Source organism: Cetorhinus maximus, chromosome 2 (assembly GCF_964194155.1).
Source record: "Cetorhinus maximus chromosome 2, sCetMax3.hap1.1, whole genome shotgun sequence".
In the NCBI taxonomy this organism is placed as follows: Eukaryota; Metazoa; Chordata; class Chondrichthyes; order Lamniformes; family Cetorhinidae; genus Cetorhinus; species Cetorhinus maximus.
The window spans coordinates 76,320,654-76,346,887 of NC_135880.1; the positions used below are offsets into that span (position 1 = coordinate 76,320,654).

The 26,234-nt window shown below is 44.2% G+C and overlaps 1 long non-coding RNA gene across 5 annotated transcripts in view; it reads right to left on the reverse strand.

The window, feature by feature from the left end:
• The window catches only part of LOC144695323 (uncharacterized), a 53,258-nt gene extending 28,048 nt beyond the window's left edge, over positions 1-25,210 (reverse strand). The window contains exons 1-2 of one of the 5 annotated variants that reach the window (XR_013579937.1): positions 25,192-25,210; positions 24,254-24,325 (exon numbers count right to left, since the gene is read on the reverse strand). This is a non-coding gene — a long non-coding RNA (uncharacterized LOC144695323). Of the gene's footprint in view, positions 1-24,253; positions 24,326-24,712; positions 25,128-25,191 lie in introns of those variants that run through there. The other 4 variants (XR_013579936.1, XR_013579929.1, XR_013579931.1 and 1 more) reach the window with 4 other exon arrangements.
• Positions 25,211-26,234: the final 1,024 nt, after the last annotated feature.

Consider the following 26,234-nt stretch of genomic DNA (forward strand, 5'->3'; position numbering starts at 1 on the left):
AGAGACAACAGGCAGCTCGCCAGCCAGCCTGAAGTATGTATGGACATCTCTGCTCACCAGTGATGGATGGGCACCTAGCTAAGTGACTAGGTGCCTCATCCATCTCTCACACTGGCAGTGACCACCTGAGCTCATTGCCTGTGTGAGATCTTGCAGGTCCAAGTGCAACCCCAGGAACCCGATTCTGTTCCTGGAGCTGCCTCTCCATGAGAGTCACCACTCACAATGGAGTAGGTAGTGCGCTTGGAGCTCAGGGTCAACGTAGTGCTCATGCTCTGCATGGACTCCTCCATGATGGAGACCATGGCACGCAGACGCCCAGGTATATCCGCCAGATCTTCCCGCACTTTCTGCTGGACGTCCAGCATCTGCTACCTGTTGGACAACCCCAGAGGCTCGTCAGCTGCCTCAGTCTCAGACTGGTCTCCAGCAGTCCTCCAACTGCCAGCACCCTGGACACTCTCTGCCTTCGCCAGCTCCTCATGCAAGTGTGATGTGCCCTCGCCACAGTGCACTACAAACTGAGCTAATGTGCTATTGCCCTCCAACGTGCCTATATCTGCACTGGTGCTTGGTGCAGAGAGTGGATGTGACACGGGTACATCGCTCGGCGATTCCTCCTCGGGTGTCAAGGGGGGATTCTCGGGGTCAGTGACGTGTCATGAAGGTGACGCTTCTGAGGGAGGAGCAGAATATGTCAGTTAGGAACATCATGACAAAGTGTCTGTGCCAGCACGATGGTTGCTTGTCACAACAGAGAACTGCCTCACTGAGGCACTATGATTGGACAAACAATGGGTACTCTGGATTTGAATTTCTCATTGGAGGTCCCACGACTCTACCTTTCTTGTACACTCCCCCAGTCTTTCATCTGCCCACTGGACTCTCACCGTCCTCCAAGACCCCTGCCTCTCCAAGGCCTGTGGACCTTGCTCCTCGCTCAGATTCCATATCCAGTTCATCCATCTCAAACCCGGAGAGGATCAGGATGTTGGGCATCCCACCACCTGTTTGTGCGTGCTCCAGCGCGTTATGGCTTCTTTTCTCCTGTACGGACACAAGTGCATTCATTAGAACATCATCTATCTGCAACACCATTCCAGCCTTACAACCCACCCTCCAGGAGAGCCCGATTGAGGTGCCCATCACATTGGCACTCCTCACCCTTCCATATACACAAGCTGAGTGGCAACATTTCCCGCCCTTGGAAGGTGCAGGGATATGTGCCATTTGGCACTATGCATCTCACCCGAGCGCTGCGACTTACGGCCACTCTCCAACACATCTATACTCAGTTCCATGCTAAAGCGATAATCATCCTTATGAAGCACAGGTCACTAAACCGTTCCCAACACTTGGATCCAGGTGCAGCACACCACATCATGCCCACTCACCTGGGCAGCCACACCCATCCAGGCCTTCTTCCTCTCCTAGGGTGTCCTTCTCTTGCCATCACGCGTCATGAGTATTTCACACCCGGCACCCACTGCCTCCACTAGGGTGCACAGGCAGTCGTCTGAGGATTGTGGGGCAGAGTGCCCACTGGCATTGACATCCCGCCTGGCGTGCCCAACGGGTGCTGAGGCCATCACTTATGCCAGATTTTCCAGTCTCTCATCGACAGGCTCCTCCCGAACTCCTGGCAGCCTTCACGGAACTACCTGGGCTCGTTTTATACCCCTCTCTGGGTCACCATGCCACCCAGCGCCCGCCAAACTCCCCCAGCCGGCACCAATGTCCGGGCGCGTTGCCCTTAATTGGTCAGCCAGCATGAAATCATGTGGTTCTGACGCTGCAGACACCACGGCTGTTTCCAGGCCCACCAATCACGTGCGCCCGACAAGCGTGAAATTCAGGCCACAGAGTACAAAAGCAAGCACGTTATATTAACCCTTTTTAAAACATTATTCCAGTTGAGGCCGATGCAATGTGTCCAATTCTACGCACCACCCTTTAGGAAGGATGTGAAGACTTCAGAGATGGTGCAGAAAAGATTGATGGCTATGGTTCCAGGGCTGAAGGACTTCAGTTACAAGAATGGATTGGAGAAGCTAGGGCTGTTCTCATTACAGAAAAGAGAGGATTTGATAGAGATGTTCAACATCACAAAAGGTCTAGACCAGACTAGAGAGGAGGAGGGAGAAACCGTTCCCATTAGCAGAGGGTTCGAGAACTAGTGGACACTGGTTTAAGGTGATTGGCAAAAGAACAACATGAAGAAAAGGCCAACGTATAATGCATTGGGTGTTCAGCCACAGAACTGGACTTGAAGTTCTTCCATCACCTTTGAGTTTTTCAGTGTTTGGTTCAAAGTCTCCATTTTTTGAAGTAGGCTTCCAGAGAACATAGACCTTCAGTGAATGTTTTCTCAACGTCCTGAAGTTCTTTAGCCTGGAAAGCCAAGGCAAAGTCATCAGCATATGTGATGAGCTGTGACTCTGTGGGAGGGAGGTCACTGGTATATATGTGGAAATGAGTTGGTGTGAGGGCTGATCCCTGTGGAAGCCTGTTACTGGTTATGCGTGGGCAGCTAATCTGATCTCCAAGGTGCTTACGGAGCTGTTGGATGCGGATTAGTTTGTAGGGTTTTCGAGTAGCAGATGATTGTGGAGGTGTTCAGCAGCATATCTGTGTGCCATCCTGATCATAGGCACAGGATAAGTCAACAAGGGCAGATCCTTTCTTCAGACCTTTCTGGAAACTGGCCTCAATATGGGAGGTCAGTGTCAGGACCTGCTCAGAGCAGTTGCAGCCTGTGCGAAAACCTGCCTGTTTGGGGTGGAGGGGGCGGGCATTTCTGCTTCCACGGTGGGATTCAGTACATTTAGCAGGAGGTGTTCCAGGACCTTATATGTTACTAAATACAGGATAATGGGCGGTAGCTGCCTGTGTCACTGAGTGGGCTGCCCCGGCTTGGCAACAGCCACCATCTTGGATTGGCACCAGATTTTGGTACGGTGCTTGGGCTGTAGCTGTTGGTAAACAGCTTTGCTAGCCATTTCCTTCTCTATGATTCAAAGTTCTTCAGGAATTCTGGGTAAATCCCATTGACTCTTGCTGCTTTGCCTGATTTGGTTGCCATCAGTGGACTGTCTACTTCCTCTCAGGATCATTGTGAAGAGATCGGGAGGAGTGGGAAGAAGGTCAGTATCATTGTGAAGAGACCGGGAGAAGTGGGAAGAGACCGGAGGAGTGTGAAGCAAGTTGGGATCATTGTGAAGAGATCGGAAGGAGTGGAAAACAGGTTAGAGACCGGGAGGAGTATGAAGCAGGTCAGGATCATTGTGGAGTTTAGGAAAAAAAAGGAGAGAAAAAAAATCAAACAGTGACATCAAAGTAAAGCCGTGAGTTGATTGGCTGGTGAGTATTGCAGCTGCTTTACCTTCAGGATTGAAACTAGACAACTGGGAGATGAAGATCATGGCATTCAGTTAGCTTCCCTATATTTAAGTGATGTAACAGAAGGGAAGGGAGTAGCTCATGTGTCTTTTTATTTTTAAGTAGTAAGGGTTGCTAATATTTTTCAGCAATTTATTAGTAGAATTTTTTTCTGAGGGTCGCAAATCTTTGGAACTCCCTTCCCCAGAGAGCAGTGGAGGCAGGGTCACTGAATATTTTTAAGGTAGAAGGTTCTTGACTAACAAGGGAGTCAAAAGTTATCAGGGTAGGCAGGAAAATGTAGTTTAGGCCACAATCAGATCAGCCATGATTTTTTGAATAGTTGAACAGGCTCGAAGGGCTGAATGGCCTACTCCTAATTTGTATGTTCATATTAGTGAGGTTTATTATTAGTCCTAGAAGGTTTATTAGTAATAAGGTTTATTAGTAGGAACAAGATTTATTATCTAATATGTAGAGGAATGGCAGGTCTGCTCGAACCTCCACAGTGCACATCCTGTGCTATGTGGGATCTCCAGGACACTTCCTATGTTCTGGATAACCACATGTGCAGGAAATGTCAGTTGTGGCAGCTCAAGTTCTGTGTTTCAAAGCTTGTACAGCAACTGGCATCACTGCAGTGCGTCTGTGGGGTCGAGAGCTTTGTGGGTAGCATGTTTATAGATGTGCTCACCCTGTAGCTTAAAAGTATGAATGGAGAGGGATTGGGTGGCCTCCAGCCTGTCAAGAAGAAACAAGCAGGTAGTGCAGGAGTCCCCTGAGCGTGTCTCACTCTCCAACCAGTGTTCAGTTTTGAATATTGATGAGAGTGATGGGTCATCTGGGGAGTGTAGCCAGAGCCAAGTCCATGGCATCACAGGTGGCTCAGCTGTACAGGAGCTGGGGGATGGGGGACACATATAAAACTGGAAGAGCAATAGTAATAGGAGATTCAACAGGATAGGGTATTAGGCATTTCTGTGGCTGCAGACATGAATTCAGGATGGTAAATTGCCTGTAATAAAAACAGAAAATGCTGGAAAAACTCAGCAGCATCTGTGGAGAGAGAAACAGAGTTGACATTTAAAGTCCAATATGACCTTTCTTCGGAACTGGAGAGGTAGAAATGTGATGGGTTTTATGCTGTTGAAAAGCTGGGCGGGGGGATGGGGCAGGTCAAGCAAAATAGAAAGTCAGGGATAGGTTGGAGGGCAGAAGCGATTAAATGGCAAAAGATGTCCTGGAACACAAGACAAAGGGAGTGGTAGTGATAGTATTAAAGATGAAAGCTTTGGCCCAGAGTAGGTGTTAATATCAAAATTAAGGTCAGCTCCATCTGAAAGCAAATTAGCATAATGTGTTAATAGCGGAGAGGTCAACACTGTCTTAAAACAAAAGCATGAGAACAAGATAAACAGACTGGCACTGGGGGAAAATAAATTTAAATGGAGGACAGAGTTCATGGTCTGAAGAGTTCATTGTTGAACTCAATGTTGAGTCCAGAAGGCTGTAAAGTGCCTAATGGGAAGATGAGGAGTTGCTACTCCAGCTCGTGTTGGACTTCACTGGAATATCGTAGCAGGTTGAGAATAGAAAAGCGGGCATGAAAACAAGACGGTGAACTGAAATGGCAAGTAACAGTAAGGTTGCCTCCCTGGTACCAGGGTCAAGGATGTCACTAAGCAGCTGCAGAGCACTCTGGGGTTGGGGGGTGAACAGCCAGTGTTTACAGTCCAAGATTAGTGAGTTACAGAAGCAGATTGTCAGGTGGATATATGATGTTATGGCTATAACAGACTTCGCTCAGAAGGGTAGGACTGGGTATTAAATATTCCTGGATACAAGGTGCTCAGGAAAGATAGAAAAGGAAGGAAAGGGGTAGGGATGGCAGTATTGATTAAGGAGAACATTGCAACGTTGGAGAGAGAGGATGTCCCAGAGGGGTCAATGACAGAATCTATTTGGCCAGAGATAAGGAACAAAAAAGATGCAATTACATTGCTTGGTGTAGTCTATAGGCCACCAACTAGTGGGAAGAATGTAGAGGAATGAATTTAAGGAAATTGCAGAGAGGTTCAATAATTTTAGAGTATAGAATTTTGGTAGTACAGAACTTCAGTTATCACTGAAAAAAAAAGACATACTGTTAAAGTTTTGTCTTGCACTCATCAGGACAGTTCACAGGAATACTAACAGTAAAGGAAACAACAATTTATACTGCATGAGAAGACAGTGCTGATTGGTTGGCAAGTGGACTCTTGACTGGTGGAGATGTCGCCATACAGAATGCAACAGGGAAGCTTGTGTTCAAATTCAAACCAGGCAGGTGAACTTGGATTGGTCAAGGCTCCAATATACAGGGGGAGTGCAGATGAGGCTGAAAACAGTTGAAGCACCTGGCTAGGACAGTCATGAGGAGGCCAGGATTGGCATCCGTTGACTTTGTGCCTCCACTGGTATTTTATGTTTTTAGGTACCCTGGCAGCCCCCCTGCGGGCTTGGGGAGGGGTCCTCCAGATTGAGCCAGAGCCATCTGCAAACTTAGCCAGGATGCCCTCAGTTCCTTCATCTAGATCATTAATGTATAAAGTGAAAAGTTGTGGTCCCAACACTGACCCCTGCGGAACTCCACTAGTCACCGGCCGCCATCCTGAGAAGGACCCCCTTATCCCCACTCTCTGCCTTCTGCCAGACAGCCAATCTTCTATCCATGCTAGTACCTTGCCTCTAAAACCATGGGCTCTTATCTTACTGAGCAGCCTCCTGTGCGGCACCTTGTCAAAGGCCTTCTGGAAGTCCAAGTAGATAACATCCATTGGCTCTCCAGTGTATAACCTACTCATTACCTCCTCAAAGAATTCTAACAGATTTGTCAGGCATGACTTCCCCTTGATGAAACCATGCTGACTTTGCCCTATTTTACCATGCACTTCCAAGTATTCTGAAATCTCATCCTTAATAATGGACTCTAAAATCTTACCAACGACCGAGGTCAGGCTAATCGGCCTGTAATTTCCCGTCTTTTGCCTCACTCCCTTCTTAAACAGGGGGGTTACATTAACGATTTTCCAGTCCTCTGGGACCCTCCCTGACTCCAGTGATTCCTGAAAGATCACCACTAACGCCTCCACTATCTCTTCAGCTATCTCCTTCAGAACTCTGGGGTGTAATCCATCTGGTCCAGGTGATTTGTCCACCTTCAGACCTTTCAGTTTTCCTAGCACCTTCTCCTTGGTAATGGCCACCATACTCACCTCTGCCCCCTGACTCTCTTGAACTTTGGGGACGTTACTCGTGTCTTCCACCGTGAAGACTGACGCAAAGTACCTATTCAGTTCCTCCGCCATTTCTTTGTTCCCCACTACTACTTATCCAACGTCATTTTCCAGCGGCCCAATGTCCACTTTTCCCTCTCTCTTACCCTTTATATATTTTAAAAAAACTCTTGTAATCTTCTTTTATATTACTGGCTAGTTTACCTCATATTTAATCCTCTCCCTCCTTATTTCTTTTTTAGTTGTCCTCTGTTGGTCTTTGTTGGCTTCCCAATCCCCTGTTTTCCCACTGCTCTTCGCCACATTGTATGCTTTCTCTTTAGCTTTTATGCTGTCCCTGACTTCCCTTGTCAGCCATGGTTGCCTCATCCTCCCTTTAGTATGCTTCTTCCTAGGGATAAATTTTTGCTGTGTCTCCCAAATTACTCCCAGAAACTCCTGCCATTGCTTTCCACTGTCTTTCCTGCTAGGCTATTCTCCCAGTCAATTATGGCCAGCTCCTCCCTCATGCCTCTGTAGTTGCCTTTATTCAACTGTAATACTGTTACATCTGATTCCAGCTTTTTCCTCTCAAATTGCAGGGTAAATTCTATATTATGGTCACTTCCTCCTAAGGGTTCCTTCACCTTAAGCTCCCTTATCAAATCTGCCTCATTACACATCACTAAATCTAGAATTGCCTGTTCCCTAGTGGGCTCCACCACAAGCTGCTCCAAAAAGACATCTCGTAGACATTCCACAAATTCCTTTTCTTGGGATCCACTACCAACCTGATTTTCCCAGTCTACCTGCATATTGAAATCCCCTATGATCACTGTAACCTTGCCTTACATGCCTTTTCTATCTCCTGGTGTATCTTGTGCCCCACATCCTGACTACTGTTCGGAGGCCTGTACATAACTCCCATTATGTTTTTACCGTTGCAGTTCCTCAACTCTACCCACACAGATTTTACATCATCTGACCCTACGTCATTCCTTGCTATCGATTTAATTTAATTTCTTACTAACAAAGCAACCCCACCCCCTCAGCCAACCTGCCTATCTTTTCAATAGGATGTATATCCTTGGATATTTAGCTCCCAGTCCTGATCCCTTTGCAGCCATGTCTCCGTAATGCCCACCACATCATACCTGCCAATTTCAATCTGCGCCACAAGCTCATTTACCTTATTTCGTATACTGCGTGCATTCAGATACAACACCTTCAGTCCTGTATTTCCCATCCCCTTTCTTATTGTCGTCCCTTTATCTGATGTGCTTGAAGTTAGATTCCTAGCCCTTTCCAAACACTCTGTCCTATTTGGTATTCTGGAGACTTTAATAGTCTCTCCTGGGCTCTCCTTTCTTTTCAGTTTTTTCATAATTTTCCATGAAGTTGAATCCACCCCCCCACATGCTAACCTCCTGCTTTGTTTCCCATAAGTCATACATCTTGGTGTTTTACCCCTCCCTCCTCCACCACTTTCTAGTTTAACGTCCTGTTGACCACCCTATTTACCCTTTTTGCTAGAATAACGGTTCAGATCGGTTCAGGTGGAGACTGTCCCAACGGTACGGATCCCTCCTGTTCCAATACTGATGCCAGTGCCCCACGAAATGGAACCCCTCTTTCCCGCACCACTCCTTTAGCCACATGTTTACTTCTCTTATTCTCGCGTCCTTATGCCAATTTGCATGTGGCTCAGGTAGTAATCTGGAGATTATAACCCTTGAGGACCTATTCTTTAATTTAGTTCCTAGTTCCTGATAATCCCCAAACAGGTCCTCTTTCCTAGTCTTACCTATGTTATTTGTCCCGACGTGGACCACAACAACTGGATCCTCCCCATCCCTCCCCAATATCCTTTCAAGCCGGTCAGAGATGTCCCTCACCCTGGCACCGGGCAGGCAACATACCATGCGGGACTCTCAATCCTGCTTACAAAGGATGCTATCAATTCCCTAATTATAGAATCCCCTACAACTACCACTTGTCTTTTTGCTCCCACCTCTTGAATGGCCTCCTGTGCCACGGTGCCGTGGTCAGCTGGCTCATCCTCCCTACAGCCCTGTTCCTCATCCACACAGGGAGCAAGTACCTCATACCTGTTGGACAAGGTCAAGAGCTGAGGCTCCTCTGTTCCTGAACACAGGATCCTTCTACCTGCCTCACTTGCAGTCACACCCTGCTGCCCCTGACCACTGACCGAACTTGAGGTAATTAATCTACCGGGTGTGATCGCCTCCTGAAACAAAGCATCCAGGTAACTCTCCCCCTCCCGGATGTGCCGCAGCGTCCGGAGCTCGGACTCCAGCTCATCAATTCTGAGCCGGAGTTCCTCCAGCAACCAACACTTGCTGCAGATGTGGTCAGAAGAGAAAGGTTGGGTGGTCAGCTTCACTGTACAAGATGAACTTGGAAAGGGCATGTGGGAAAACGAGGAAAACCTAGAGAGTTCATGACTAGGATAGGGGGAGATTTGGCTTGATAAGCAAGGGGAAGGTAGTGGGGTGGCAGAGAAGCAGAATGGACGATCTCTATCTTATTAACAAAGTGAAATCCATGGACAAAAACTTACCTGTGTTGGGCGGCGGTGGGCACAGAGCCGATCACTGCCCACAATCAGCTCTGCGCCGCCATTTTACATGGGTAGGCCAATTAAGGCCCGTCCAACGTGACGCACAGCCGGTAGTGCACAGTGCTACCTGTGCGAGCGGGGAGAGGAGGGAGAGTCGGGGCCTGTGCTCTTTCGCGCATGCGTACAAAAGAGCGCAGAAATCATGCCTCAGGGAGATTAAGTACATAATAAAAGTTTATAAATAATGAAGTTAAAAAATATTTAGACATGTCCCCTCATGTGACAGTGTCACATGAGCTGGGACATGTTTATGAATCATGCAAAAATTAATAATTTTATAAAACATTCAGGAAACCTCATCCCACCCATGGATGAGTTTCCTGAAAAATGCGAAGGCCACTTCGGCTCTTCATCTGCCTGCCAACCTTAAGGTTGGATAGGCAGCGCTGTTAATTATCTGAATTACTTCCCTAATGGCCTTAACAGGCCTTTGACGGTTTGGCGAGCGTGCGCTGTGCACAATGACGTCAGGACGCACGCCCAATGTCATCTCGCATCATTTTGCATGTCGGCGTGTCGGGCCCACCCCCACACACTGACGGCAATATTCAGGCCCATATGTTCCTTGCATTAGTGCTGACAATGAGGGTCAAAGGGAAAGACAGAGGGGTTAATGAGGTAGCTGGTAGTGGGGAAAAGGAACTTGGGGGTTATCTTTACCATCTGGGATGTTTCTGGAGTCAGGGCAGTTTTAGCAGAAGAGAGCGAGGCCCAACGGAGCTTGATATGTTTCAGCCAGGTGTAACAACGGATGACTAAGTCAGTTGCATGCCATTGATCAGGCTCCCGGCTGAACTGTGGGTGCCTGATTTAATTATTATAATACTGTCATGCCTCTCCACAGCAGTGCACAAAAGTGCCACACAACCCACCGCTGTAAAATTGGTGGCAGACACATATGCTATGGGCTGGGTCGTGTTTTGCAGTTTTTCATTTCCACACTGCCTGAGCCTCTCCTGTATAAAATGGAGGGAACGGGGGGGTTAATACCAATCAATTTGGATCCCTGACGGAAAACTGAAAATAATATTTAAGTTTATTGCTATTCCAGGGCCTCTGGCCCTCCACATTAGAGCAGTGCGTTACAGTACCCGCTCCAGTTTTCCAAAACTTCATCAGGATGGGCACCTCATCCCCAGGATTTGAGGTCAGGGTTAATATCCACTGTAACAGACAGCCCTTCCACTGCAGTTCCTGATGACAGAGCCAGGACACTCGCATTTCAGAGCACAGTAGCCTTCATTTGACTTTGAATACCAATGGCTTATTTAATTGTAATGCAAAGTAATAGGTAAGACTTTATGCTTTCCAAACTGGTGCTGTGGCATTATCACCTTACTTCCACAGCAATGCTAAATAATAATTGAACTAGAAAAGATATTTACGTTATAGGTATAAAGGACATTCGACCTGAAATTCTGCTGGGTTTCTCCAGGGGGAGAATTTTCTTTCCTTTGGAGTGGGCACGGGAGGGCTCGAAGCACTGAGCGCTCCCTGTGTAGGCGGGGGGTGGCCCCTGAGTCAGGAGTGTGCTCTTTCATGCATGCGCGCGGCAGAGCGCAGCAATCTCCCTGAGACACAGAGGTGCCTCAGGGAGATTAGTTTCACTTATAAAAAATTGAATAAAGGGAGAAAAAAATTTTAAGAACATGTCCCCTCATGTGAAACTGTCACATGAGCTGGGACATATCCATTAAGTGTTAATAAAAATGTTTCCAACACTTTAAAAACATTCATGAAACCTCATCCCGCCCATGGATGAGGTTCCGTGAAGAATGCAAAGGCTGCCTGGGCTCTTCGCCTGCCAATCAACCTTAAGGTTGGACGGGCAGCTCAGGTCAATGGTTTAATTGATAGTTAAATGGCCTTAATCGGTCTCTGACAGTTCGGTGGGCGGGCAGCCAAAATCTGAATGGCGTCACCCAACATCATTTTACGCCTCGGCAAGCGGGCCCCGCCCCCACACGCCAAGCCAAAGATTCTACCCCAGGAGTCTCACACATAATTCAGCCGGAAACCAGCAGAATCTTCAGAGAAACAACGCAACCTGGGGGTTCTGACAAGTCTTTCACCTAAATGGTGACAGGATATACTGGGGGGGGGACATCCCCACCCACCCCACTCACCACAGGATGACAGGTCCATATTTTTCCATAACCTTAGCAACAATGTAATCATTCCGTAAGGTGTGCGTTAGCTTATACTGCTCCTTTAATATTACACAAAAAACTGGCAAAAAGAATCCCCATGCCTTTTACTGTTAGGATATTAGGAGCTTGCTACAGATGGCCTGGGGTTTAGCCATTTCACATTCATTTTATATTCGGGAATTTGTATAAATGGATCTGTTGCTACTACTTGATTCAATGTGCCTAAAAATGGGAACACAAATGAGTTTCTAGCATCATAATAATGCCAGCTTTTTCCATTAGCATCAATGAACAGAAAAAAAGTCACTAAGGTTTCTTTGCAGTTAAGTTCATCTCCTTCAAATAGATGATTTAGCAAATTGTGGCTCTAGTTCACGAGCAGTACTAAACAACATGTACTGCTTCATATCATAAGTTTTGTGGTTTTAAAGCAGTAGTCCGCTGGCTTTTGCATTAAAATGTGGAATTAATCAGTCCCTGAATAGATGCTTTATTTTATTCAAATTTTGCCATTTAGCAGCTTGCCATTTAGGAATACGTACAGAATTAACAAATTTTAAAGTGACTATTTGCTGTGCACTGCTTTAAGGTTAAGAAAAATCTGAAACATTGAGTTGCATTAATAAAAGGTTTCCACCATTTCAGAAAAATAAAGCTTCTTCACATATTATTACCCAAAATAATCATGAACCAATACATTATTTTTGCAGAGCAAATGTAATCACATAAAAAGAATGTTGCACATCATATTTGGCCTATCCTCATTCCTGCCAAGGGCATAAAGAATGTACATTTTTTTGCACAGCACTCCTTTCAAAGGGCCGTCTATCAACTTCTGAGATCATTTAAGGATAAGTACAAGCACAGACATGAATCTATCCAATGTACCTAAGCACCATGGGTTGTGTTTTCAGGCTGCAGGTGGTAGGGAACATTCAGATGCAACTCTTCTATCTGGCTTAGTGCCAAGATAGTAGGCCTGCCAGGAGTTCAGGTGCATTTCTGTTTTCCTGTTAGAAAAGGCTTTTTTGAATTTACATGAAGTACAGTTTACTTGTGAAGTACCATGAGCAGTTAGTCACTTTATTATATGGCCTTTCCTTCAAGGGAGTATGTTCTCAGCAGACAATTGTCTAGGTATTCATAATCAATTGCTCTGTTCAGTTACGTAGCACCCGTTTTTCAGAGGCCAAACAGCCTACCAAGTCCGCAACATGGAAAGCTTTGCCTTCATGCTAAGTGAGACATTGTCTAGCTACGCCCTGTCTCAAACAGGCATTAGGCCTTTTGCACATACAAATAAGGTGTCTAGCACTCAAGGCCCCCACTGCAAGATTGATCTGGTTTGAGGCAGCAAGCTGCACGAAGGAAAACCATGCCGCTTCTTACTAACAAAATACACTTTTGAAATATACTTACCTGAATGTAGAGCCAGGAGGAGTAAAGTGCTCTGATCCCACATTTAAAGAATGTGAATTTCCACTGCTCACGCCCACTCCAATCACAGCCACTTCCCCTGAACCGGCTTCTGACCTTCTCCCAATCTAGCCACTGATCTTTCTTTCCAGCCTCTGATTTCCCAAGATAAAAGCAAAAAACTGCAGATGCTGGAAATCCAAAACAAAAACAAAAATACCTGGAAAAACTCAGCAGGTCAGGCAGCATCTGCGGAGAGGAACACAGTTAACGTTTCGAGTCCGAATGACCCTTCGACAGAACTAAGTAAAAATAGAAAAGAGGTGAAATATAAGTTGGGTTAAGGGGAGGGGGGGGGGGTGGGACAAGAAGAGCTGGATAGAGGGCCAGTGATAGGTGGAGATAACCAAAAGATGAAACAGACAAAAGGGTAAGAGGTGTTGATGGTGGTAATACTATCTGAAGGAATGTGCTAATTAAGGGTAGAAAGCAGGACGAGCAAGGTATAGCTAGCCCTAGTGGGGGTGGGGTGGGGGGAAGGGATCGAAAAAGGCTAAAAGGTAGAGATAAAACAATGGATGGAAATACATTTAAAAATAATGGAAATAGGTGGGAAAAGAAAAATCTATACAAATTATTGGGAAAAAAAAGGAGGGGGAAAATCGGAAATAGGTGGGGATGAAGGAGAGAGTTCATGATCTAAAATTGTTGAACTCAATATTCAGTCCGGAAGGCTGTAAAGTGCCTAGTCGGAAGATGAGGTGCTGTTCCTCCAGTTTGCATTGAGCTTCACTGGAACAATGCAGCAAGCCAAGGACGGACATGTGGGCATGAGAGCAGGGTGGAGTGTTGAAATGGCAAGCGACAGGGAGGTCTGGGTAATGCTTGCGGACAGACTGAAGGTGTTCTGCAAAGCGGTCACCCAGTCTGCGTTTGGTCTCTCCAATGTAGAGGAAACCGCATTGGGAGCAACGAATGCAGTAGACTAAGTTGAGGAAAGTGCAAGTGAAATGCTGCTTCACTTGAAAGGAGTGTTTGGGCCCTTGGACGGTGAGGAGAGGGGAAGGGGCAGGTGTTGCACCTTCTGCGGTTGCATGGGAAGGTGCCGTGGGAGGGGGTTGAGGTGTAGGGGGGTGATGGAGGAGTGGACCAGGGTGTCCCGGAGGGAACGATCCCTGCAGAATGCCGCCGGGGCGGGGGTGAAGGGAAGATGTGTTTGGTGATGGCATCATGCTGGAGTTGGCGGAAATGGCGGAGGATGATCCTTTGAATGCGGAGGCTAGTGGGGTGATAAGTGGGGTGATAAGTGAGGACAAGGGGGACCCTATCATGTTTCTGGGAGGGAGAAGAAGGTGTGAGGGCGGATGCGCGGGAGATGGGCCAGACACAGTTGAGGGCCCTGTCAACCACCGTGGGTGGAAAACCTCAGTTAAGGAAGAAGGAGGACATGTTAGAGGAACTGTTTTTGAAAGTGGCATCATCAGAACAGATGCGACGGAGGCAAAGGAACTGAGAGAATGGGATGGAGTCCTTACAGGAAGCGGGGTGTGAGGAGTTGTAGTCGAGGTAGCTGTGGGAGTCGGTAGGCTTGTAATGGATATTGGTGGACAGTCTATCACCAGAAATTGAAACAGAGAGGTCAAGGAAGGGAAGGGAAGTGTCAGAGATGGACCATGTGAAAATGATGGAGGGGTGGAAATTGGAAGCAAAATTAATAAATTTTTCCAGGTCCGGACGAGAGCATGAAGTAGCACCGAAGTAATTATCAATGTACCGGAGAGAGTTGTGGGAGGGGGCTGGAGTAGGACTGGAACAAGGAATGTTCCACATACCCCATAAAGAGTCAGGCATAGCTGGGGCCCATGCGGGTACCCATAGCCACACTTTTTATTTGGAGGAAGTGAGAGGAGTTTAAGGAGAAATTGTTCAGTGTGAGAACAAGTTCAGCCAGACGGAGGCGAGTGGTGGTGGATGGGGATTATTCAGGCCTCTGTTCGAGGAAGAAGCGGAGAGCCATCAGACCATCCCAATCTGGTCTCCAACTGGAGGAAGCACTGAGGGCTGCAAGGGCAGAGTGTGTACTCTGGGAGGGCACTTCAATATCTATCACCAAGAGTGGCTCAGTAGCACTTCTAGACCGAGCTGGTAGAATCCTGAAGGACATACCCACCAGATTGGGTTTGCGGCAGATGATAAGAGAACCAACAAGAAGGAAAAACCTACTGGCACCCCCCCTTCACCAACCTATCATTCACAGTTACCTTTCCAGGACAGTATTGGTAGGAGTGACCTTTGCGGAATTGAAGCCCCATCTTCACACTGAGGCTACCCTCCATCTTGTTGTCTGGCACTATCACTATTCTACATAGAATAGGTTCAGAACAGATCTAGAAGCTCAAAATTGGACATCCATGAGGTGCTGTGGATCATTAACAGTAGCAGAATTGTATTCAACTACAATATGTAACCTCATGGTCTGACATATCCCTGACTCTGCCATGGGACCATCAAGCCAGTGGACCAGCCCTGCTTTTATGAAGTGTACAGGTGAGAACGCAAGCAGCAGCACCAGGGATACCTAAAAATAAAGATGCCAACCTGGTGAAGCTACAACAAAGGATAAACAGCATGTGATAGACAAAGCTAAGTGATCCCAGAACCAACAGATCAGATCAAAGCTCTGCAGTCCTGCAACATCCATTTGTGAATGGTGGTGGACAATTAAACAACTAACCAGAAGGGAAGGCTCCACAGATATCCCCATCCTCAATGATGGGAGAGCCCAGCACATCAATGCAAAGGACAAGGCTAAAGGAGTTGCAACCATCTTCAGACAGACGTGCTAAGTGGATGATCCATAATGGCTTCCTCCTGTGGTCCCCAGCATCACTGATGCCAGTCTTCAGTCAATTCAATTCACTCCACATTATATCAAAAACAGCTGAAGGCACTGGACACAGCAGAGACTAAGAGCCCTGACAATATTCCAGAAATAGTACTGACAACTTCTGCTCCAGAATTAGCCACACCTCAAGCCAAGCTGTTCCAATATAGCTATAACACAGGCACCTACCCAACAATGTGGAAAATTGCCCAGGTGTGTCCTGTCCACAAAAGCAGGACAAATCCAATCCGGTCAATTACCATCCCGTCAGTCTACTCTCGATCATCAGAAAACTGAAGGATGATGTCATCAACAGTACTATCAAGAAGCACTTACACAGCATCGATGCTCAGTTTTGGTTTTGCAGGGCCACTTGGTTCCAGGCTTTATTACAGCCTTGGTCTAATGGTGCACAAAAGAGCTGAATTCAAAAGGGGAGGTGAGAGTGCCCCTGACATCAAGACAGCATCTGACTAGTGTGGCATCAAACAGCCCTAGCAAAACTGGAATCAATGGAAATCGAAGGCAAACTCTCCAATGGTTGGAGTCATACCTAGCACTAAGGAAGATGGTTGTGGTTGTTGGAAGTCAATCATCTCAGCTCCAGGGCATCATTGCAGGAGCTCCTGAGGGTAGTGTCCCAGGTCCATCTTCAGCTGCTTCATTAATGACCTCCCTTCCATCATAAGGTCAGAAGTGCGGATGTTTGCATAATGTTCAGCACCATTCGTGACTCCTCAGACACTGAAGCAGTCCGTGCCTACAAGCAGGAAGACCTGAACAACATTCAGTCTTGGGTTGAAAGGTGGCGCGTAACATTCAAGCCACACAAATAGCAGAGATCTCTCTACAAGAGGGAACCTAACTACCTCTCCTTGATGTTCGCTGGCATTATCATCACTGAATCCCCCACCATTGACTGGAAAATTAACTGGACTAGCCATATAAATACTGTGGCTACATGAGCAGGTCAGAAGCTGTGAATTCTGTGGTGAGTAATTCACCTCCTGACTCCCCAAAGCTTGTCCACCATCTACAAGGCACAAATCAGGAGTGTGATGGAATGCTCTCTGCTTGCCTGGATAAGTGCAACTCCAACTACATTCAAGCAGCTCAATATTATCAAGGAAAAAGCTGCCCACCTGATTGACATCCCATCCAACACCTTAAACATCTACTCCCTTCATAACCAACGCATAGTGGTAGCAGTGTGTATCATATGCAAAAGGCATTTCAGCAATTTACAAAGCCTCTTTTGACAGCATCTTCCAAAACTGTGACCTCATCACTTAAAAGGACAAGGGCAGCAGACATATGGGTACACCACTAACTGCAAGTTCCCCACCTAGCCAGACATCATCCTGACTTGGAACTGTATCACTGTGGCTGGGTCAAAAAACCTGGAACTCTTTCTAACAGCACTGTGGGTGTACCTAAACCACATGGACTGCAGCGGTTCAAGCTTACCACCACCTTCTCAAGGGCAATTAGGGATGAGCAATAAATGTTAGCAATGTTCACATACCATGAACAAAAAAAAAGCCCCCACTTGGCCTCCAATCTCCCTTCCCACCCTGCATTCTCTCCCCTCCCTTGACAACCGTAACAGCCAATCAAGCTACATTGGCTCCACTGAAATGAGACCCATGGACTATTATGAGGGTTACCTTGTATTTTTTAATTTCAGTGCAGAAAATGTACCTTCCCCAATCCCTGCACTACCCACAAGGACATGTTTCCTATGATTTCTATGGCTTTCCATGTTGGTTACATGGAAGTATGCATTTTTAGTTCCCTAGAACCTCCCCAGTCCTCTTCACATATAAATATCTTCTTAACTTTCTTCTAAGAAGCCTTATTGATGGTGGAAGTGGCGTACAGCTGAAAGCCATTGGATAGAAACATTAAGAGGTGGGATGGTCAATATACTAACTGAGTCTTCTTGCCTGAGTTTTGTCAGTGGGTATCAATTAGAGCCAGGGCTTGAATATCCTTGCACAACTATTGTAAAGATAGCTGAAGGAAGCAGCCTTAGTTTCAAAGTCTACAACCATGGTGGCTATCTTCAGTTGTGCTCACCTATGCAACATTAGGCCTGTTTGACAGGTCAGTTACCTAGGGCATCACAAATTATGTATAGTTGCAACTTGCTTTTCTGTATAACATCTTCAACAGTACAGTTATGAGATGTTTTTTGGGCTATTAGCCCATTGAAAAGCTGATCTATTTAGTAATACATTTGCTTATCCCAGTACAATTGGTAATCAAGGGTGATAGTGGGAGTTCTCAAGTATCTTTAATCAAATTCTGCACTTTACAGCATTGAGACTTTTTTTTTATTCATTCACAGGATGTGGGCTTCGCTGGCTGGACCAGCATTTACTGTCCATCCCTAATTACTCTTGAGAAGGTGGTGGTGAGCTGCCTTCTTGAACTGCGGCAGTCCATGTGGTGTAGGTACACCAACAGTGCTGTTAACGAGGGAGTTCCAGGATTTTGACCCAGCGACAGGGAAGGTACGGCAATATATTTCCAAGTCAGGATGATGAGTGACTTGGAGGGGAACTTCCAGGTGATGGTGTTCCATTCTAACTGCTGCCCTTGTCCTTCTAGAAGGTAGTGGTCATGGGTTTGGAAAGTGCTGTCAAAGGAACCTTGGTGAATTGAGGGATCAAGTTCTAAGATATCTGTTGAGATAGCTTACCATTTAGTACAAGTCGCTATTGTCATTCTTTATCCCACAGGAACAGGACCTCAGGAAAGCTCTGTCTGGAAGATTTCTCGTAGTTATTAACAGCAACACCTGCATATTGCAAGTTATTCAATATTACCACTTTTGGCATTATAACTATCCTGGTATGAAACTCAAAGAAGATTTGCCTGGGATCATGGCTAAAAAGCATCAACTGAAGTTCTAATGTAAAGAAAATTATTTTTTTGCCTTTTGCAGTATGTTTCCCTGAGATTCTGAGTTATAGATGTTAGACTAAGATCTTTGTCTTGATTCACTAAAATGTAATAGATACAAAAAGTAATCAAAAAAGCTGATGGAATGTTGGCCTTTATTCAAGCTCTCTCATTATATAAATGAAAGTTTTGTTTTTTTACAAAGCCCTGGTTAGACCACATCTGAAATACTGTCAACAGTTCTGGGCAGAGCACCTTAGAAAATATAACAGACCTCAGAAGAGGCATAGCAGAGATTCATCAGAATATTACCAGGGGTCCAAGGGTTAACTTATGAGGAGAGATTACATAAACTAATCTTGTATTTGCTGGAATATAGAAGGTTCTGGGGTGATTTGATTGAAGTATAGGGGATTTTGAAAGGAATTCGTCAGCCAGATAGAGAGAAACTGTCCACTGGTGGGGGAATCTAGAACAAGAGGGCATAATGAGACTTATTCATGAGGGTGGGTCCAGGGATGAGGAATTTCAGTTATGAACTCAGATTGGAGAAGTTAGGACTATTTTCCTTGGAGAAAAGGCTGAGATTTGATAGAGGTACTGTATTCAAAATCATGAGGGGTCTGGACAGAGTAGATAGGGTAACATTGTTCCCACCCGTGAAAGGATCAAGAACGAGAGGGCAAAGATTTAAAGTATTTGGCAAAAGAAGCAAAAGCATTATGAGAAAAAAAACTTTTTCATGCAGCATGTGATTATGTTCGGAACACACTGCTTGAGAGTGTGGTGGAGACAGGTTCAATCGAAGCATTCAAAAGGGAATTAGACTCTTATCTGAAAAGGAAGAATGTGCAGAGTTTTGGAAAGAAGTGGGGAGAATGGCACTTGGGAATTGCTCATTCGGAGAGCTGGTGCAGACACAAGGGGCCAAATGGCCTCCTTCTGCACTGTAAAAACTGTGATTCATAACCTGAAAGTTATAGCCAGGCCATTCAGGAGAGAAGGTAGGAAACACTTCTTCATGCAAAAGATGGTAAAAATGTGCAACTCTCTCACAGAAAACAGTAGATGTTCCCATATGGTCGTGCATACTTTTACTCCAGCTGTATTGAAAACATGAGAACGCTATCTGCGCAACTGATGAGGATTAAGTAATGCACATTACAACATTAAATGAATTTCAAGGAGATTTTACTTGAATTTACTCAATTTACTATTGAGGATTGAAGAGAAAATTCTGTTTTTCCTTCCTGAGCCATAAATTTAGCATGAGGACAACTTTCTTTTACATTATCTAGTCTTGCATAAGTTTATGCCTTTGAAGCTGAAGTATTAGGAAATTGAGGGAAAAAATTGCTAAGTGCATCAAGTCATTTTCTCCATATGTGTTTTTTTTTGTTTCTTCTTGCAGTATTAGGGAAATTGAAGGTGTTGAGAACCCTTGAATGCTTCTTGAACTGGATCCAATAACAGATATCCATGAAAACTCTTGATTTTATTTGATGTAGAAGTCACTGGGGCCTTTTCTATTTGATTTTCTGGAAGAATCTGAAAAATTGCAGTCAGGCATAAAAGATTCCATGGCACTATTTGAAAAACTGCAAGGAAGCTTTCCCATTATCCTGGCCAACATTTATCCCTTAACCAACATCAATAAAACAGATTATCTGGTCATTTATCCCATTGTGTTTATAGACGCTTGTTGTGCACTAATTGGCTGGCATGCCTCCTACATTCCAAGTCACTTTGAAAGTACTTCATTGGTTGTAAAGTGCTTTCAAATGTTCTGAGGTCCCTCTTTATAATGCAGAAATGAAAAAATATGAAAACAAAATATTTACAGCTTTTACACATCAAATGTTTCAATATGATAACAATTTATGAACTATCATAAGCTATCAAAAAACATATTTAACCTGCAGAGACACCAATATAATTTTGTAAAACATCACAAATAAGTGTTTTATAAAAAAAGGGATTCGACATTTTCATTAGCTTTCGCATATTGTTATGGTATGTTCAATGTGCTTAATTTTGTTGAATGAAGTTTATCACCAACATCTACTCATGTCATTTTTTCAGAAAAAAGTGCTTTGCAAAAGCAAGATTCATTGTCACACTGCCTCCAAGAACAGGATGGAGACCAACATCGAAACAGAAACAGTAGATGGCATTTCTATTGAGAAAATGGAGACACAGACCAATTGATATTCTCCAAATTCATTCTACCTCTCCAGATTTACAAAGGAGTTAACATGAATTACACAATGCTGCCACACATCATTGGGTACAGGTACAGGAGAAGCCAAGTAATCATGGCAATGGAGTGGTTATGTTACTAGACTAGTCATCCAGAGGCCTAAAGGTAATTTTTGTTGTTAAAACCCAACTAGTTGAATAATGTCCACTGGGGGAGGAAATCTGTTGTCCTTATCCAGGCTGGTCTTTATGTAACAACTGACATCAATACAAGCAAAAAAAAAAACAGTTTATCTGAAATGCCATTTAGTTTATAATGGCAGTTTAATCAAAGAATGATTCTTTAACTTTACGCAAGAGAAAAAGATATAAATAAACAGCTTCGCCTCTTGGAGTAACATTAATTAACATCAGGTCTGACTGAAGAAGAATATCACCCTTTCCAAATTATTTCAAAATTGAGACAAATATCGCCTGTTCCAATGCAATGAGAATCAACTAGCAGTTCCTGAAAATATCAAGTAGTGAACAATCTCTTGAATTTCTCTTTTAATCTGTTTTCATTATTTATATTGCAACACTTGGCAAACAGGAGCTAAGAATCCATTTATAAGGAAATTTAAAAAAATAGATTTCCTCAATAGTTCGCACAATGCACCTTTTTCCTAAGACATTACACCATGAAGAAAATATGTGCCACTGGATTTAAGCTACTCTACTGTTTGTAATTCCACTGCCAAAGTTCCTTCAAGTTCAAAGACCTAAGACATAAGAATATCTAGCATAGAACTAATCTAGTCATTCATTATTAGTCTATTTGGACCACATCAAGCATTATCAAGCCTCACACTCCATTGCCAAAACCACTAGTCATCTTCCTTGCCCTCTCAACCCTCACCACCAAGTGCAAGGTGCTCATGGACTTCTTCGTCATTAAAATTCAGACCAACCTGGTCACCTGCCACTGCTACTTGCCCCCCCACCACCTTTCCCACCATGCTAAAGATCCTCCACCAGCTCCTGCCTATCTTAGCCCTGACTTATGTTTTTTCTCATTTCTCTCCCAAGTCCCCTTATGACTTCTCCAAGCTCCTCTTACCCATGAGATCCAATTGCTGTTCCCTTGACCTCATTCCTACTAAAATGCTGCTCATCCAACTTGCCTTCCTGGCCCACATTTTAAATGATATCAAAATTGGTTCCCTCTCCCTTTCAAAGCCACCAGCATCACTTCTTCCTTTAAAGCACCACAACCTTTGTCCCTTAAAACTACTATCCTATCTCTAACCTCTCCAAAAGTTCTTGAAAGCACTGCAGTCAGTCAAGTCCATGTGAATATTTCCCACCACTCCAAGTCTGAATCTCTCCAACCACATTAAGCATTGGGAAGACTGAAACCATTGTGTTTGGTCCCTGCCACAAATACTTTTCCCTCGCCATTGATTCCATCTCTGCCCCAGCCACTAACTCAGACTGAACCAAACACTTGGCAACCATAGTGTTCTATTTATTCACAAGTTGAATTTCTGATCCCATATCCTCTCTGCCATAGACCACCTACTTCTTCTGTAGCATTGCCTGCCTCCATCCCATCTCAATCCGGTTGCTCAAACCATCATTTCTGCCTTTGTCACTTCCAGATCTTCCAATACTCGCCTGGCCAGCCTCATGAGCTTCTGTACCCTTTAACCCATTCAAAACTCTGCTGCTAAATATTCTATTACACACCAAGTCCCACTCACCTTTCACTCTGTCCTTTTGATCTACATTGGCTTCAGATCATCGAATTTAAAATTTCCATGTTGGCTGTCAACAAATGCTGCATACAGAATTGGCTGCAGTAAATTCAAATCATTCACAAATACAGCCACCTGTTGGCATCAACTTCCAGTTACCTCTGGACCCACGTGTCTCTTTGGCAGAGTGAAACTCTTTCGAGTTATCAACAGTCACAGATTGCAACTCTTTCGAGTACAATCACAGTTCTTGGTTTCCGGGAGTGGGACATGAACCCACAACCCTCTGATTCAAAGGCGAGGGTGCTATGAACTGAGCCACAGCTGACACCCAGGGCAACTACTATCTTAATTGGATGAGAATTAATTAAGTTAATTTATGAAAACGATGGTTCGTTTCAAGAGAGACTGTATGTTTAAGAGTAAAAAGCAGCATGGATTTGCACTCTGTATAACTTTTGTTTACATGCAAAACTACATTGGCAACCATGCCTTCAGCTGCCAAGACTCTCAACTCTGGAATTCCCTCCCTAAACGTCTCCACTTCTCTTTCCTTCTTTAAGACATACCTTGAAGACCTACCTCTTTGAACTAGCCCTTATATCGCTTGTCAAATTTTGTATAACACTCTGAAGTAACTTGGAATGTTTTACTCCATCAAAGATGCTTTATAGATGCAAGTTGTTGTTGTATTCATAATTCAGAGTAACAAAGCAATTTCCACCCAGAAATATAGATTTTGATTTTAAAGGAAACAAATACAGTTTCTTGGACTCCATTAGTGAATTGGACCAATTTAGAATCTGTGAAAGGACACCAAGCAAGTTCAGTATATTACAGAGGAATTACTTAAATTAATGATTTTCAGTTTATTTAATCATTAGTCATAAGACTTTACTTACACTTCACAAATTGATATATAAATTGAAAGTTTAAAAATAATTTAATACTATACTGGTTTATTCAAAGTAACAGAAGAATTTTGTCTGAAAATGGAATATGAAAACTCAAAAAAAACAAAAGTGATTCAGGCAGCAGCTTTTAACTGTAAATAAGAACCTGATCAAGGAAATTTAGAAATGTATGCTGAAAGGCTGAGATGAGGCAGATTGAATGGGAGGAGACTCATGTGGAGTATAATCTCCAAAACAGACTCATTGGGCTGTGATTTATATTTTAAAATACATAGAATATACAAGAGCTAATGTAAGAAGAATAAAGCCTCTACTGAGTAGAAACACTGCATAAGGCATTCACATCGTTCTAAGGTCCAAAATCCATAATATTTCATTAAATACATACATCAAATTACTGGAATATAACCTAATGGGTCAATTAATTTGGAAAATGCAATGATATATTTGTTGAATTAAAAATGTAGATTCTCAAAAAAAAATTCAAAATGTCTAGCTTCAGAAAACACAAATTAATACTACATGTATTGAGCTCTTGGTTTGAAATAATATCCATATTCTTAAGTTTAGATAATGAGCCAAAAACTGCATATGAATATATTGAACTATAATTGATAAACGCGATTAAACATAAACATTTTTCCACGAAAATGAACAATCATTGGTTTGCACTATGTACAAATAGGCATGTTACTCGTTTTGGTGATTTATTAACCACGAACCGTCTAAATCATAACTACACACTTTTGTCTAAGACAGTCAATCCTTCCTTACCCTTATCTGCATGTTTTTCTGGCAGAGGCGGGACTTGCAGGCAGGTCTCCCCGGTTCCTAAAGGGGAACAAACTAGAAGGGAAAGAACATGTACAGCTTTTATTTATAATTATTTGCAATGTACGTAACAACGATCTTTTCAAGCACACATTGTTAACTTCACGATTTTAATATCTGCAATACCAAAAAAAAACAGTTGTAATTTAAGACAACCTAAATGTACCAGTACCCAATATAAAACCACGTTCTAAATCTGCAATGGTTGAAAGAAAACTAAATCGGAGTATTAGGTTCGAAGAAAGAACAAAAGAATGTTTATAAGGATAGCTCAGCTCAGCGCTTACCACGCCAGCAAACACAGAACGAGCTAACCAGAAACAAAATCGATATTCCTGAATAAAATTCATGTTTTTAAAACACTGAACTGCAGAACAGATTGCTTCACGGTACAATACTTACAGACAAAGCCCTCTGCCCCGCTCCACCTTCTACCCTACATAGAGATCTGCATTGTAGCTCCCGATATAGGGAGCATTTTTTTTCATAAAAGCAATAATTACTGCACTCCAAAAATGAAGTACAGCCAGCGTTTGAAAAGCTAACCCCCCCCCACCCTCCCCCCAACCCCCGAAAAAAGCTGCTTTACTGTCTACCCCACTGCCCGTAGTTGGAGCGTATAGAACAATGAGCTAATTCTGTAGCTTGCTGGCGTTAATCCAAACATCCAGCCCTGGTAGTGGTGCTGCTGCAAAGCCAGACTGCTTACTCTGCATTAATAATCAACTCAAAGTCCCCCTGTCTGGGACTGCCAGCCAATCAGCGCGCACACAACCCAGGGAGCCGCCGCTCAACCGAACCTGCTTCTCCGGGCCCAGCCTATCTCCGCCTCCCATTGGTCCGATGACGTCACCGGGATTCTATTTTGGAACGTTGCTAGCCTTGAAGGGCGTCGCGCGCGCTGCAGCTTGCTGTCAATCAGGCGGCAGGAGGCTCCAGCAGGCTAGGGTGCGAGGCGCTGTCTCAATACTGCTGTGTTGACTCACTGCCAGAGACACTCCAACTGGGAGTCACGGAGCCGATGTTATATAAGGTGATGGAGCAGCAGTTCAGGCCCCAGCCAGCAGCAGGGGGAAAAAAAAGGCATGCAGATAATCACAAATCCAGTGAGCTCCCAGCATTTGAAGATTGCACGTTATTCCGAAATAAAACTTCTGCAAAGTAAGGCGCACCATAAAAAATGAAATGTTACACTTTAACATTAAGAACATCAACCTAAATACCCACATCAATGTTTCCTTTTTTTAACTTCATGAATATTTGTGTATAAAAGAATATAAAATAAATGGCATGCCTCGGCAAGAATAATCCGCAAGATGGCACACTTTTCGTTGTGTTACACGCTACTATTGAAGTTGCAAGTTGCTTCGAAAATTTCAATTAATTTATTGTTTCACAAACCAAACAAGAAACCCTGGAATCTGCGTTGAGTGTATTAAATTGACATAAAACCCTTAATTCTACCAAGTAGTTGTTGTTCCCTTAAACGGTTACAGACTGGGTTTATAATGATGTAATCGATACGTGCACTGCAAGCACAAGTGGCGCAAATTTTGTTGATTTTTTTTAACCATCTGGAGTTTTAATAATACTGGTGAGACATCTTTTAGATCCAGACCCTGCCATTTGAGACTGAAGATATTCACGCGTCCAGACAGATACATCCTTCCATATGGGTCTGAGCTGCCATGGAAAATTCATGTTACAACAAAAAGCAAAATACTACGGGCGTTAGAAATGTGACATATAAAAATGTGAAATAAATGCTGGAAATACTCAGCAGGACAGGCAGCATCTGTGGAAAGAGAATCACAGTTCGAGTGCCGGATTTTGCCGGGAGGGGTGGGGATGTGGGTGTTAAAGCCGAACTATCAGCGTTCGCCGTGGAACTGTCCCCAAGTTCGGGATGCTAGGCATGTTCAGC